The 12,617-nt window shown below is 46.3% G+C and overlaps 1 protein-coding gene across 9 annotated transcripts in view; it reads right to left on the bottom strand.

Moving 5' to 3' along the window:
• The window catches only part of casz1 (castor zinc finger 1), a 149,103-nt gene that overhangs the window by 48,352 nt on the left and 88,134 nt on the right, over positions 1-12,617 (bottom strand). The window contains exon 1 of one of the 9 annotated variants that reach the window (XM_077018493.1): positions 2,842-3,512. The exons of the other annotated variants lie outside the window; for them this stretch is intronic. The gene's annotated coding sequence lies outside the window, so the exon portion shown is untranslated. Of the gene's footprint in view, positions 1-2,841; positions 3,513-12,617 lie in introns of those variants that run through there. 9 annotated transcript variants of the gene reach the window in all.

The following is a 12,617-nucleotide window of genomic DNA, read 5'->3' as shown; positions in this document are numbered from 1 at the left end:
GACCACAAAGCTGCAAGCAGAGGGGGTTAATAATGAGGGCACTCGAGCAGTACCTGATGAAGAGGGCAAAGCTCTGATCCTGCCCCCATGGCCCGGCAGCCAGAGGCTGGTGTTTATCTCCACTGAGGAGGTGCTACGTTGAAGGGGGCACTCGCGTCTGACAGGGTATCCTCCTAGATGCACCAGCACTTTAACCCCGCCTGCCATTACAACTCTGATCTGTTAAACATGTCAATGTTAGCACTTTTGCCAAGATTAATAAAACAGTAGTCCAGAGGGCTGTGTGGTAGGGCCTCGAGCCTTGGCGTGCTATGTTCTCGGTTTCAGTGTTTCCCAAGTCAACATTCCCACCAATACACAAATAATTGAAATTATTAACTTTATAAACCGACACGTTTATATATATATATATATATATATATATATATATATATATATATATATATATATATATATATATATATATAAATTATTTGTTGACAACGTATGAGTTTCATTTTGTTACTGAAAATTAGGTTACTGAAAACTATAAAAAGACTTATCTTTGCATAATAATAAAAAAAAGCACACTGAAATGAGGAGATAGTCACGGCAGGACGGAGAACTCAAAGTGGTCTTAAAGCGGCGCTTAAATCTGAAGGTCTGCGCGCAATCTTAAACTCGGCGAGGAAATGTGCTGGATGAGAAAACAGGATGATGCAGGGGAAGAGAAGCAAGGCGGAGGGGGGAGACTTAAAGGACGTGATTTATCTGAGCTTGATTGCGTGTTAATCGAGGTTACGTGTATTAAGTGGAATCTAATTGGAACAGACACTGGCAGCCTGACAGATAGACATGATGCAGATGGATTGAGAGAGAGGGGGAGAGAGAGAGAGAGAGAGAGAGAGAGAGAGAGAGGGAGGGAAAAGTAGATAGAGAAGGATGGAGGGAAAGAGAGAGAGAGAGACACGAGACAAAACGAGAGAACGAGAGAGAAGCACCGGCAGAGCGACGAGGTGCACACGCGCTCAGAAAGAATGTTAGTCTGACAGTACAATTACCCATAAGCCACTGCAGGAGGGCACCGCAACTAAACCTCGCTCTCCGGTCAATGGGTGCATTTTATGAACTTGTTTTCTTACACGCCTAAAATAATAGCACTGAAATGTTCTCCTGTGCCGTCAGGCGGCACGGGAGGGGACGTGCGGGCGGCCGAGTGACACCACGCACATGTGGCATGCGCACACTTCTTGGCCCTTGTTGCCGCCAACATTCACGCAGGCTTTATTAGAAAACAGGGAATAAATATCCTCTCTTTTAAAAAAAAGAAAAAGACAAAACCCTGTTTTGTGGGGGCCAGCTGCTCCAGGCATGTGCTGCCTCCTCTCGCACACACTGTTTCTATCTCCCACAGACAACTGGTCCGAAGGCTCTTGCTCTAAATCTGAGGCGTTTACCCTGTTGACAGAGTGCCCTTTGCAACATTACTGGAGAGAAAAAGATACGAGAGTCACACCTGTTGTGCCAAACAACTGCTCTTTGAAAGGCCAAACGCAAACGTTTAACAAATTATGACCCCAGAAACCGAAGAGAAGGAGCGTTCCAAGCTTGTGACCGAATGGATGGAATCGGATTCTCCCCGGGCCCCCCCGGGGCCCCCCGGCTATGGGAGAGGTGGCGGGGTTTGTGCTGAACGGCAGCGTGTCAGAGCGCCTCTCTCTGCCGTGAGCGCCTGCGCGGGCCTGTTAACGCACATCGATTCCGCTGCGGCTTCACCTCCCAAATGTCATTTGTTGTCATCTTTTATCCCAGTAGTGTCCAATGGCGGCCCTGCATTATTAACTGTGTCACATACCCGTCGTGGATGACTGTGTGCATTCATCTCCCTTCATTTTGCCCTCATGCTAGTACAGTGATCACAAAATTGATATCACAAATTATATTATTTTGCAGACCAGATATGTGATTTGTGCGCGGTTGGCCCCGAATCGAAAGAATAATCAAGATTAAATAATTTTAAGATAATTGCCCTGAGGCAGAGACGACAGAAAAAGCATCAACGAGAAAGTATTTTGTTCTAAATAAACCACACACATCTACCTATAAGAGGATTTCCTCTGTCTTTAGTCTATTTTGCCTGAAAATATGAATTACACCTGAACATCCACTGAATAATGACAATTCACAATTAATAAAGGTTTTGTGCCAAAGCACTCGATAGTCCACTAGGCAAGATAAAGGAACTACATAGTGCTGAGATGATCTGCAACACTGCGAGATGAAACGTTCCTCTGGGCCCAGTCCAACGCTCCGAACGTCACAGAAAAATAGACACTGAAAAGTATGAGTTATAGAGAGGAGGGGCTGAGAGAGCACACAGTCCAGGAAGCGTCATTTCACGAAAATGTGGAGAGAATAGCAGTTGGAGCTTCACTTGTCAACGCCGAACGCTTAAATGGCTCCTGACACCATCTCGTCACCGTGGCGAGACAGGGGAGCTACCTCGGTCTGCTGCTGACTTGATCCATGCTGACTGTTACACTAATGGCGTTAATAAGGACAAAATTGCTATTTTGAAACACTGAATTGTCATTCTTCTGGTCTGAGAGGCTAATGTTCCCTCCCCCTGCTTCCCAGCCCCCCCAAACCCCCTCCTCTAGCCCCCACCACAGCCCACCACAGGCCCCCTCCCTACCCCCCCACTGCACTGGGGCTGGTAGGGCGTAAGTCTAGGGGGCAGCGCGGACGCCCGGTGGCCTGGAATGCCATCCAAATTGATTGCAACATTTTGAGAGGCCAAACGAACTCTGATCATTGAAATGTGACCCTCAGCTATTTTTAAGAGTTTGATTGGGATATTACCTTGGTCAGTGCAGCCTCGATTGGCAGATACGATTTCTGCCGCACCGGCTCCTCCCCTGATCGCAGCCCAGCGATCCCCGAGAGTTCACGAGCATCTCACACCAAGAGCCGGGCGTCTGGGTCCTGGCTCGGACACGCACGGCACCAGGGAACAGAGGGGGAAAAAACCAAAACAAAAACGCCACCACTTCCGCACACATCTATATATTTGCCATTCAAACACAAACGACTGTGAAGTGCGGAGAGGAGGGGGCGGCCATGGCCGGCCTGCCTCCTGACTCCTGCTCTGAGAGAGATGACACAGTGTGATCAAGGACATGAATTGCTCATTGATTTTTAGCGCTAGCTTAACTATCCATTCCAATTGATTTTAGCCGGGTTGGGCGTGCGAGTTATGGCACTTTTAATGCATCTTCTGTATGACTGCTCGTCATACAAAGGGGATTTTAGAGAAACACAAGGAAACAATACACGTTAAACCAGTAACCAACACAAGAGATATCTGTCTCTCTTTCTCTCTCTCTCTCTCTCTTTCAGAAATATGCAACATATGCATCATAAAGCTTGTATTTGCACTTTAGTCTCTAATTACGACAATACGTCAGTATTTTCACCTCAGAAAACCTTTTGCTGATTACAAAACGCACCCGAAGTGATAAAGAAGTCCTGCTGGATCAGTAATTACAGTGGAGCCATGCCTTGAGCATGCTGGGGGGGGGGGGGGGGGGGGGGGGGGGGGGGGGTGGCCGGGTGGCTGGAAAATCCCTCCGCCCTGCTACAGAACGTTCCGGGGCCACGGGCGAAAACTGACAGAGCCGAAATCAAACCGTTCGAGGTCCACCATGTGCACCAGATGCAGTATACATTTCAGTCTGAGAATATACACAGGCCCGCTTACCAGAAGTGAATCAAATTTCCACTACACGCACACTCACTTTCATATGCACACTAAATGTTACCGCGGTCTTATATGTAATATATCCCTGTGATGAACTCGTATTAAATATCATACAGAGATGGTATGAAATACAGACACAACAGAACAACAAAGCTATGTTCAATCAAAAAGAAATAACATTAATTCATAAGCTATGTCTCTAAACCAAATAAGGCAATTAGATGTGAATAATTAGATTGAATAATTCTTTTAATGTATCTATTCCCTATCAGCATCATCACAGCATTTTCATGAATTATTAATAAATCCTGGCTATGGTGAAATAAGAGATAATGTCAGAAATGTGATCCAATAGACGGCCTAAATGTCATCTGTCACAGAGAAACGCGTTAAAACAGAGACCTGCTTTCTTTTGGAAGGCTAGGCTTACACTCACATGAGGGCATGTTGCTTTATTTCTGTAAAATCCCTCTTTCGGATATCATACAGAACGCTCCAGCTCTGACAGAAGCTTCTCATCTCTATTGCAAACAGCAATTTAGTAGGAGTACAATTCTTTCTGTCTTTAAGGAGTGTCAAATAAAGCACACTTTACCGGTTCTCCAGTTTTTTTTTTAAAACACACACTAATACACACACTAATACACACACACGCACACACACACACACACACACACACACACACACACACACACACACACACACACACACACACACTCCACGTAATTAATGTTTTACAAGTACTGCTGTATTCTTATTCAGAAAATGGCTCGATCAAAGCAGGCAGGTTCAGATTACGTACCTAATTGAAATCCTACATTTCAGAGCCAACACCCCCCCCCCCCCCCCCCAACTTACCGCACACAATGAGGGCTGCATGTGTGCAATCCACAAATGACATCAGATCATCAAAGTAATATGTGTCTTTTCTTTTCAATGTATTTCCTTCGTGAGACAGCTTAATAAAGCCATAAATGTGGACAAGGTGGGGGGGGGGGGGGGGGGGGGGGGCACTTGGGAGACTTGGGGAACGGGAGTGTGTGAGCTGCCAGACTGGGAACCCAGAGAGACACTCCGGTGCGCTGTCTCTACGGCTGTCTGTCTCTACGGCTGTCTGTCTCTATGGCTGTCTGTCTCTACGACTGTCAGATTGAGGGTCACAGCTCAGTGCAGGAGGAAATTCACACGAGTGCTGGTTCTGACTGGCGGTCCTGCCCGCCGTCTGGATGGAGACCGATGAAGAAAGTCAGCCTGTGTGATAACTGGTGGTGAGATCAGGTGTGGTGAGGTGTGGGGCCCTGCACCTCATTCAGATTATAAATAACTGAAATTATTCCTTAAGTTTGCCGTTGCATTAAGATCATGCACACATACACACGCACATACATACTTGGCATAATTATGATGTAACCACTGAGGCGAACACCTCCCTTTTAAATTTGGTATTATTGGTCGAATTCTCAGAATGACAAGTGTAAGTGGCTTTTCCGGCATAAATAAAGAAAAGCAACGCGTCATGGAAAAGTTTATGATCTGCTGCGCTTGCTAATCAAGCTATAACAAAGTAGTTCTTCTTTCATATTTACCTAAACCGGCTCACTTTCCCAACTACTGTTTTATGGGTTTGTTGTTCAAGCGTGAGGCATTATAACTTAGCATTCTTTCCCAAGGTCAGGTGCTGGCGTGACACACACATTATTTGCTTATGGTGTTTTTCAGGTCAGTTCTATTATATTTACATCAAATAATTTTTGATAAGGGATGTAAAAGGCCTATAAAACTCTACCATAAATGGGAGAGGTGTAACTGACAAAAAAGGACAAAAGATCAACTGGCTTTTTTTATCTGTGACACGTTGATATTTTCCATCTTTGAGCTGGATGGTGCCAGGTTGCACTGGGTCCGGTCTACTCCCCTGGACGGGGCCAGCTGACTGGTCACCAGCTCCTGTTTCTGCCCAAAATACCTGCGTCCTATCTCTACAGCACTATAATGACTTAACAAAGACTCGCGCATTTGCACAAATTAAAACATCAATAATGCACAAGTGCTTTGTGGTGATGTGTCTTGGACACACCAGCGGTGGCGCTGTTGCGTTCTCAGGGAGTGGGCCTCTTTTCTCCTGCCCTGAAAGGCCTTCTCCTCATTGGAAAAGCCAAATTGAGACATTGAAAGAAAGAGAAAGCAGCGTTTGAACATAAACAGCCAACACCCTTGAGTGGCATACTTCCAGATACGACATGCCCACGGCCTTTTGTGATCGGCGGTCTCGCCGCGAACGCAGACGTGGCTTTGGTTCTGATTCTCTGGCGCCTAAATCAGACGGGAGCGAGCAGACAGAGGCCTAGTATGTTAACTATGCACAGAACAGGTCAGAAACAGCCCAGAGGAGGGGTGCCGAGCTGGCATGCACAGCCCTTCGTGACGGATCACAGCTAGACGCACAGGAGTGACCACGCAGCACCAGGAGATCACCGGAGGGAGAAGAACCCAGCAGCCCCACCATCAATCCCACGTGCCCTTTCACCGGCCGCTCACCACACACCGCGCCGCTTACAATGTATAGTCTGTGACTCAAATGTGAGCCATACATTCAAATAGGGAACGATTTGTAGCGTGTGAGCTCGAGTCTCACTGTACACATTTACAGGCATTAGACGCATGACCAAAATTCCTTCTGCGAGCACAGAGATCACATGCTAACGGAAGGCCCCTCAGAAAGAGGCGGCGTGTCACCACTGTCCACAGTGAATTTTTGCGATTCACTGTCAAGTGACGGTAACATCTAGCAACGAGAGCTGGCAAAACAAGCCATATTTAAACATACCGTGCAATATGCGTACAGATTTGCATCTGTTTTCCCTTAACAGATCATGCAGTGTTCAGTGCTAGCTATCTCCTCTACCTTCTCTCTGCTACCCTCACCAACAATCCGCTTGTTAGCAAACTGTTGAGACGAGTGTGTCGCACACAAATTGCGGTCGGCCAAGCGAATTTGTTTTGCAAGGGTGACCTGTTTAATCATCTCATTTTCTCTCGCAGACGTTTATTCATCCGGTTTCCACGGTTACGGGGAACATTAAGGGGCTACAGTAATAAGGCTGGAGAGTCAAACAGGTAATAAAAAAATTAACGCCATCCTCCAGCAGCCGAGGACGCCGTCTGAAATGAAGCAGGGGAGACGGGAGCGCCCGGCCGGGCGAGCAGGGGCCCCCAATACTTTCCAAACAATTAAGAGCCGCACGGCTAATTTCCCTCCGTAGAGCAGCTACAGTCGGCCTTCCTACGGACAGGACACGTTCAGCACATCAGCAGAAAGGGGAATTGTTTTAAAGTCATTCTGGTGCTTTATTTATCGCCGTGCCTAGATTACTTATCAAGACCATCAAAACTCCCTGAATTATGATTATTAAACATTTCTTCCCTCCTGCTCCTTTCTCTAAGATAAGATTACTGTTGGTTGTAGTTATGGAGACATGTTGTATAATTATAGATAGTATATAATGTCAGGGTTACTAGCTTGATCTGGATTTTTATCATATATTGCAGACTGTTTCATCACAAAGACTCTGTTCAGCTGGGAAATGAAATTGACTTTTATCGAAAATTTTCTAGACATGAAAAAATTTCCTGCTGCACGAGACTTTCTCTCCTTCTTTTTCTTCTTCTCTCTCTCTCCCTCTCCCTCTATCTTTCTCTATCTCTTTCCAACGAGAAACAGTGCCCTTTTGCAGCAAACGATGAACCCAACTTACAGCCAAATATAGAAAATCCCAGCACAAGACGGAGGACAGGTGTTGAGGGCCCACAGAAGATGACTGGCTGACACACGCCAAACATGGTCGTGAAGCAATAGAGGGAAAATAAACAAGCCATCAGCATTTTATATCTTTCATCGAACTGTTTCTGGCGATCCATACATATCCGTGCGAGTGCAGCCCTTCTAATGAAGTGGTTTAACATGGGATGGAAATTAAACAGCAATTCTTGTTCTACTTGTATGGTCTGCAAGCCATAACATGGCATTTGTCGTGTTCTGAGCAGTTGTGGAAAAAATCTAAATCATTCCACGACACCAGGCTGGCTTCAGAAGCCATGCATGCCCTTTAATTCATTACTCACTGCATATGAATAGATGGACATAAAAGTGTACAAATAATAGCACACGAGCCTGGTGTCAGGTTGCTCGTTTGCCAGAGAGTTGACATTGTGTTTGACTCATTTCACAAGAACCACCAGCTGCCTGCTGAGAATGGAAAAACCTTCGAGAGAGACCCAAAAGTTATTCCCCACCCCCCGAGGGGCAAAACACGTCTTCTTTTAGAATTAAAGTTAGAGCAATTTAAGGAGGCAGTGTGTGCGTCATCTTGACAACAGTGCCGACGGGAACGTGGTGGTCGTCTGACCTGGTCGGGGGTCTCGGCTGTGTAAACTCTGCTTTGACGGCTGCGGCCCCGCGGGACGGGGGGGTGGGGGGGGGTGTCGTCCGGCGTCTGGACCGTGTGCTGTGCCCCCACAGCCACCGGAGCGTGCCGGGGTGAAGGGGCACTCTGCCCTCTGCCCCTCTCTCCCGACGTACCAGGAGGACGGAGGAAAACCCCTAGCCTTAGGGTTGAAAATAAAAAAAAATCCCCCAACGAGGACAGAGTTTCAAGAAAAAAGGAAAATAAATTACTAAGCTCCAGCCATGAGACTGCCAACTGTTCTGTTAACAGCCTCTTAACAGGTGTGGGCCCTAGAACCATGTAATCCTATCAAGTTACAGAGTAAAAAAAAATTTTCAGTCAAACAGCAAACTCCTGCAATCCCCCCCCTCCCATGCTCAGCATTGCGTAGGCACTGACAGAATTGAACAGCTGGGCTTTAGATTTATCATGTACAGACAGTAATTATTGCTGCGGCTGCCTGCTACTGACCCAAGCGAATAGAATGTCACAGGAAAAAACAGAGGGACCACGGAGAGCCACGGCAGGGGAGGTTTCAGACGCGAGCGGCCCTGTTTGCAGTCAATTACCGGGGAGGACAGGATATCAGGCGGGGCGCTCTCCAACGCAAACACTCGCTCAGGATGAAGGTGACAGCGAACACACAGCCATGTGCTTCTATTTCTTATCAATGGAGGGAAGAAAGGACACTCAGCAAATGGGCGTTTTCCTTGTGGGGTGCGGAGGGTGGGGTCCTAACATAATGTATTAGCTTTACTGAGGTGTGCAATGCAGGCAGGCAGCGCACGGCAGCCGAGGGCCCACCCGAAGGAGTGTGTTCCCCCCTCCAGGGTGGGAGACCCCCCAGAGTGGGAGGCCCCTGGAGGGGGGGTCCATCTGGATCAGATATAAGAACCAGAGGACTTCTTCAGAGGAGATAAGAACCAGAGGACTTCCGGCACACAGATAGACTATCAGTCTATTAGTCGAGTCAGTTAATAGTTTAACAACAGCCACTAAGCAGTTACTGAAGGTCTCTTACACAGCGTGCAAAAACACATGACTTCTGGGTCACACTGTAGGCTCCACAGCACAGACAAACCACCATAGCTAGCCCGTCAGTATGCTATGCTACCTGTCTACACTCCAACACCCTATAAGGTAAACACGATATAAATGGTAGAATAAATGGCCTACAGAGGTTTTTTTTTAATGTTTTGAAAATGTTCTTAATTAAAGAAAACTTAATTTAGGAAAGTCTCAATAGTCCTCTTGTTCAGCTAAACACTATATATATATATATATTTTCCTGAAGAAAAAGAAAGAAGTAGATAGAAAAGTAAATTCTGAGAAACTCTATCACTAGCTCCTCCCACTTTGAGCAAGCTCCACCCACAAAGCATGGAGCAGCGAAAGCCGAGACGTGAGGAGCTCTCAGGCCACACTCAGACGTGCGCCGTGGTGGCACGTGGCAGCTTCGGCTGCAGCGAGCTTTTGCGTTCGCCTCCTTTAACCACCGTGTGCATCCACCGTTCCACCTGCCTGCAGTCTCGTTCCCACCTTAAACACCCCTGCCACATTTAAAAGGATTAGACGCCACATTTTGTGCTGGCTTAATCTTCCTTTCAGACAGCCTAATAAGTGTGCGTCGATAAGCCGGGCATGCAAATTTCATTCTAGGCCAGCGCCGCTCACACGCTCAGACAAACGGACTGAAGTATTTTACACTGTGCTAATTGCTCCTTCATTCCTCTTTTCCCTCTTATATGCCATATCAGTGGTGGAAGATTATTCCTCTCTCCCACTTTGCATGAAATTAGAATTTCATGTGGAAGATCATAAACGTGAAATAGAGCCCTCTGCGAGGAAGACCATTTTAGGCGGAACTCTGTCCTTTTTCCATGGAATAATAGAACAGTTCCGAGTTCTATTAGAACTACGGAATGAAGATGACGAGGGAAACGCCCTTTGAATTTTTAAATGTGCCTTGTTACACTTTTTGATGAGCTATAATACAGATAACAGGAGACGCAAAAGTTTATAGGAAACACCCTGAAATATCGGAACCTTATAATGCTTTATTTCCTGGCACTGGCTTTTACTGAAAATGACACAAAGTCAGAACTCACCTGTAGGTGCATGTAGATGCATTTCCAGGAAATGTCAGGAAACCTACAGCCACAAAATGGCAACTCATACAAGACTCACACAAAGAGACTATTTTGCTCCTCTCTCTATAACAAACAATAATTTCTTAGTGCATACAATCAAAATGTGAATATTATAATAAGAAGAATAAGAAATGTTACTGTACAACAGACTAAGCATAACTGTGTTTTTGCTGCATGTTTCGAGGGCCTAAAGGTGCAACCTGTTTATTATTCGTGAGTACTTCCTTTCGCAGTATTAATTAGCCTATTACTGTGTATTGGTGACGGAAAGGCTTTGAGCTTTTAATTAGGGTCGGGTGCCTGCATCAGTGCACAGTAGAGGAGAGGGGAGGAGAGGAGAGGAGGAGAGGAGAGGAGAGGAGAGGAGAGGAGAGAGGAGGGGAGGAGAGAGGAGGGGAGGAGAGAGGAGGGGAGGAGAGGAGAGGAGAGGAGAGAGGAGGGGAGGAGAGAGGAGGGGAGGAGAGGAGAGGAGAGGAGAGGAGAGGAGAGGAGAGAGGAGGGGAGGAGAGAGGAGGGGAGGAGAGGAGAGGAGAGGAGAGAGGAGGGGAGGAGAGAGGAGGGGAGGAGAGGAGAGGAGAGGAGGGGAGGAGAGGGGAGGAGAGGAGAGGAGAGGAGAGGAGAGAGGAGGGGAGGAGAGAGGAGGGGAGGAGAGGAGAGGAGAGGAGGGGAGGAGAGGGGAGGAGAGGAGAGGGGAGGGGAGGAGAGGGGAGGGGAGGAGAGGGGAGAGGAGAGGAGAGGAGAGGGGAGGAGAGGAGAGGAGAGGAGAGGAGAGGGGAGGAGAGGAGAGGAGAGGGGAGGAGAGGAGAGGAGAGGAGGGGAGGAGAGGAGAGGAGAGGAGGGGAGGAGAGGAGAGGGGAGGGGAGGAGAGGGGAGGGGATTTGCCCCTCTCTTGCTCCATATCTTACTGTCGACTCATAAGCATCAATGCCACACTACCAGAGTCCATATCTACTTCTTCTCTACTGGCTATGTGTTTATCTGCAGTGCACTGGTTAAGGGCCATGGATAAGAGTTGGGTATTAGCAGGACTAAGTTAATTATGTTGTTGGGTAGTCTCCATCTGATCAGCAGGTACATGGACCAGCTCAGGCAAGACTATTCCACACTCTCTCTCTGTCTCTCTCTCTCTGTCTCTCTCTCTCTCTCTCTCTGTCCGTCTGTCTCTCTCTTTCTCTCTTCCTCTCTCCCTCTCTCTCTGTCTCTCCCTCTCTCCTCCTCCTCTTATTATAGACTCAGTGGTGACCCCATAAAATCACACTACATCAAAGACATAGCAGGACGTTATTTCAATTTAAGTTGAATAACACTAAAAGTTAACACTTGACGCTTTAATAATGTTGTGTAAAGGTTTATACTAAAATGCATTGTGCCACTCAAACATAACATTTAAGATTAGAATAACATTTAATGACATTACATATATAGACGAGTTATACTCTCTATATATTTATTAGAAATCTTTTTTTAATCAGCTGAAAAGAAATAAAATAATTGGCTTTTTTCAAATGAATAAAAAGCTAATTTAAAGTCATTTAGACAGGTTATCAATTATAGAATTTAAATAATGTGTGTTGACATGGCAACCTTGATTGTCTTCTTTCCTGAAAATCTCTCTTTACTGAGGTGGTGAGAACTGGATACCTCAGGAGAATTTCACTTAAAAGGGTTTAAATACAACGCTTTGCAACCTTTCTCCATTTTACACTGTCCTCCTGCTAAATTTATTTCAAAACTCTCTTAATCTGCAGTACACAACATTCCTATTAGCATAGCCCAGCCCCCTCATAAAAATTCCAGCTAGTTTAATTAAAAAATGTAAATTTACTGTCATCCGAGGAGCCGGAGAATTAGGACAGCAACAGCCTTTTTATTGCTTAAGACATCAAATTGATTCGGTTGTTGCTAAACTGTGATAAAGGTTATTGAGGGCTACAGACCTTGGGCTGTTTTTACTCCTCATTTCATCCTATTTTGCAAGCAAGTGGTGAAGGTGCCTGTGGCTGGACTGAGACTACACCGACATTCCCTCACTGAAGGAGCACGAGAGAGGAAGACACAGACGCTACCTTCACCCAGACAGCTCCAGTCAGAAGAGAGGGCACCAACAGTAGAACAGACCTAAAAACTTGTGTCTGTACCTATTCACTACACGCCTCAACATTAGGTATCAGATAAACCACGAAGAAGAAAAAACAACAACAACCACAGAAACAAATACTATTTATAGCAATTCAGAGAACGGGGGGGTTGATAAAAATTAACATGAAATGGATCTCTCTCCCA

Source organism: Brachyhypopomus gauderio, chromosome 10 (genome assembly GCF_052324685.1).
Source record: "Brachyhypopomus gauderio isolate BG-103 chromosome 10, BGAUD_0.2, whole genome shotgun sequence".
Taxonomy (NCBI): domain Eukaryota; kingdom Metazoa; phylum Chordata; class Actinopteri; order Gymnotiformes; family Hypopomidae; genus Brachyhypopomus; species Brachyhypopomus gauderio.
The sequence above is the reverse complement of the archived record's forward strand: the minus strand, read 5'-3'. Positions and strand labels throughout refer to the sequence as shown.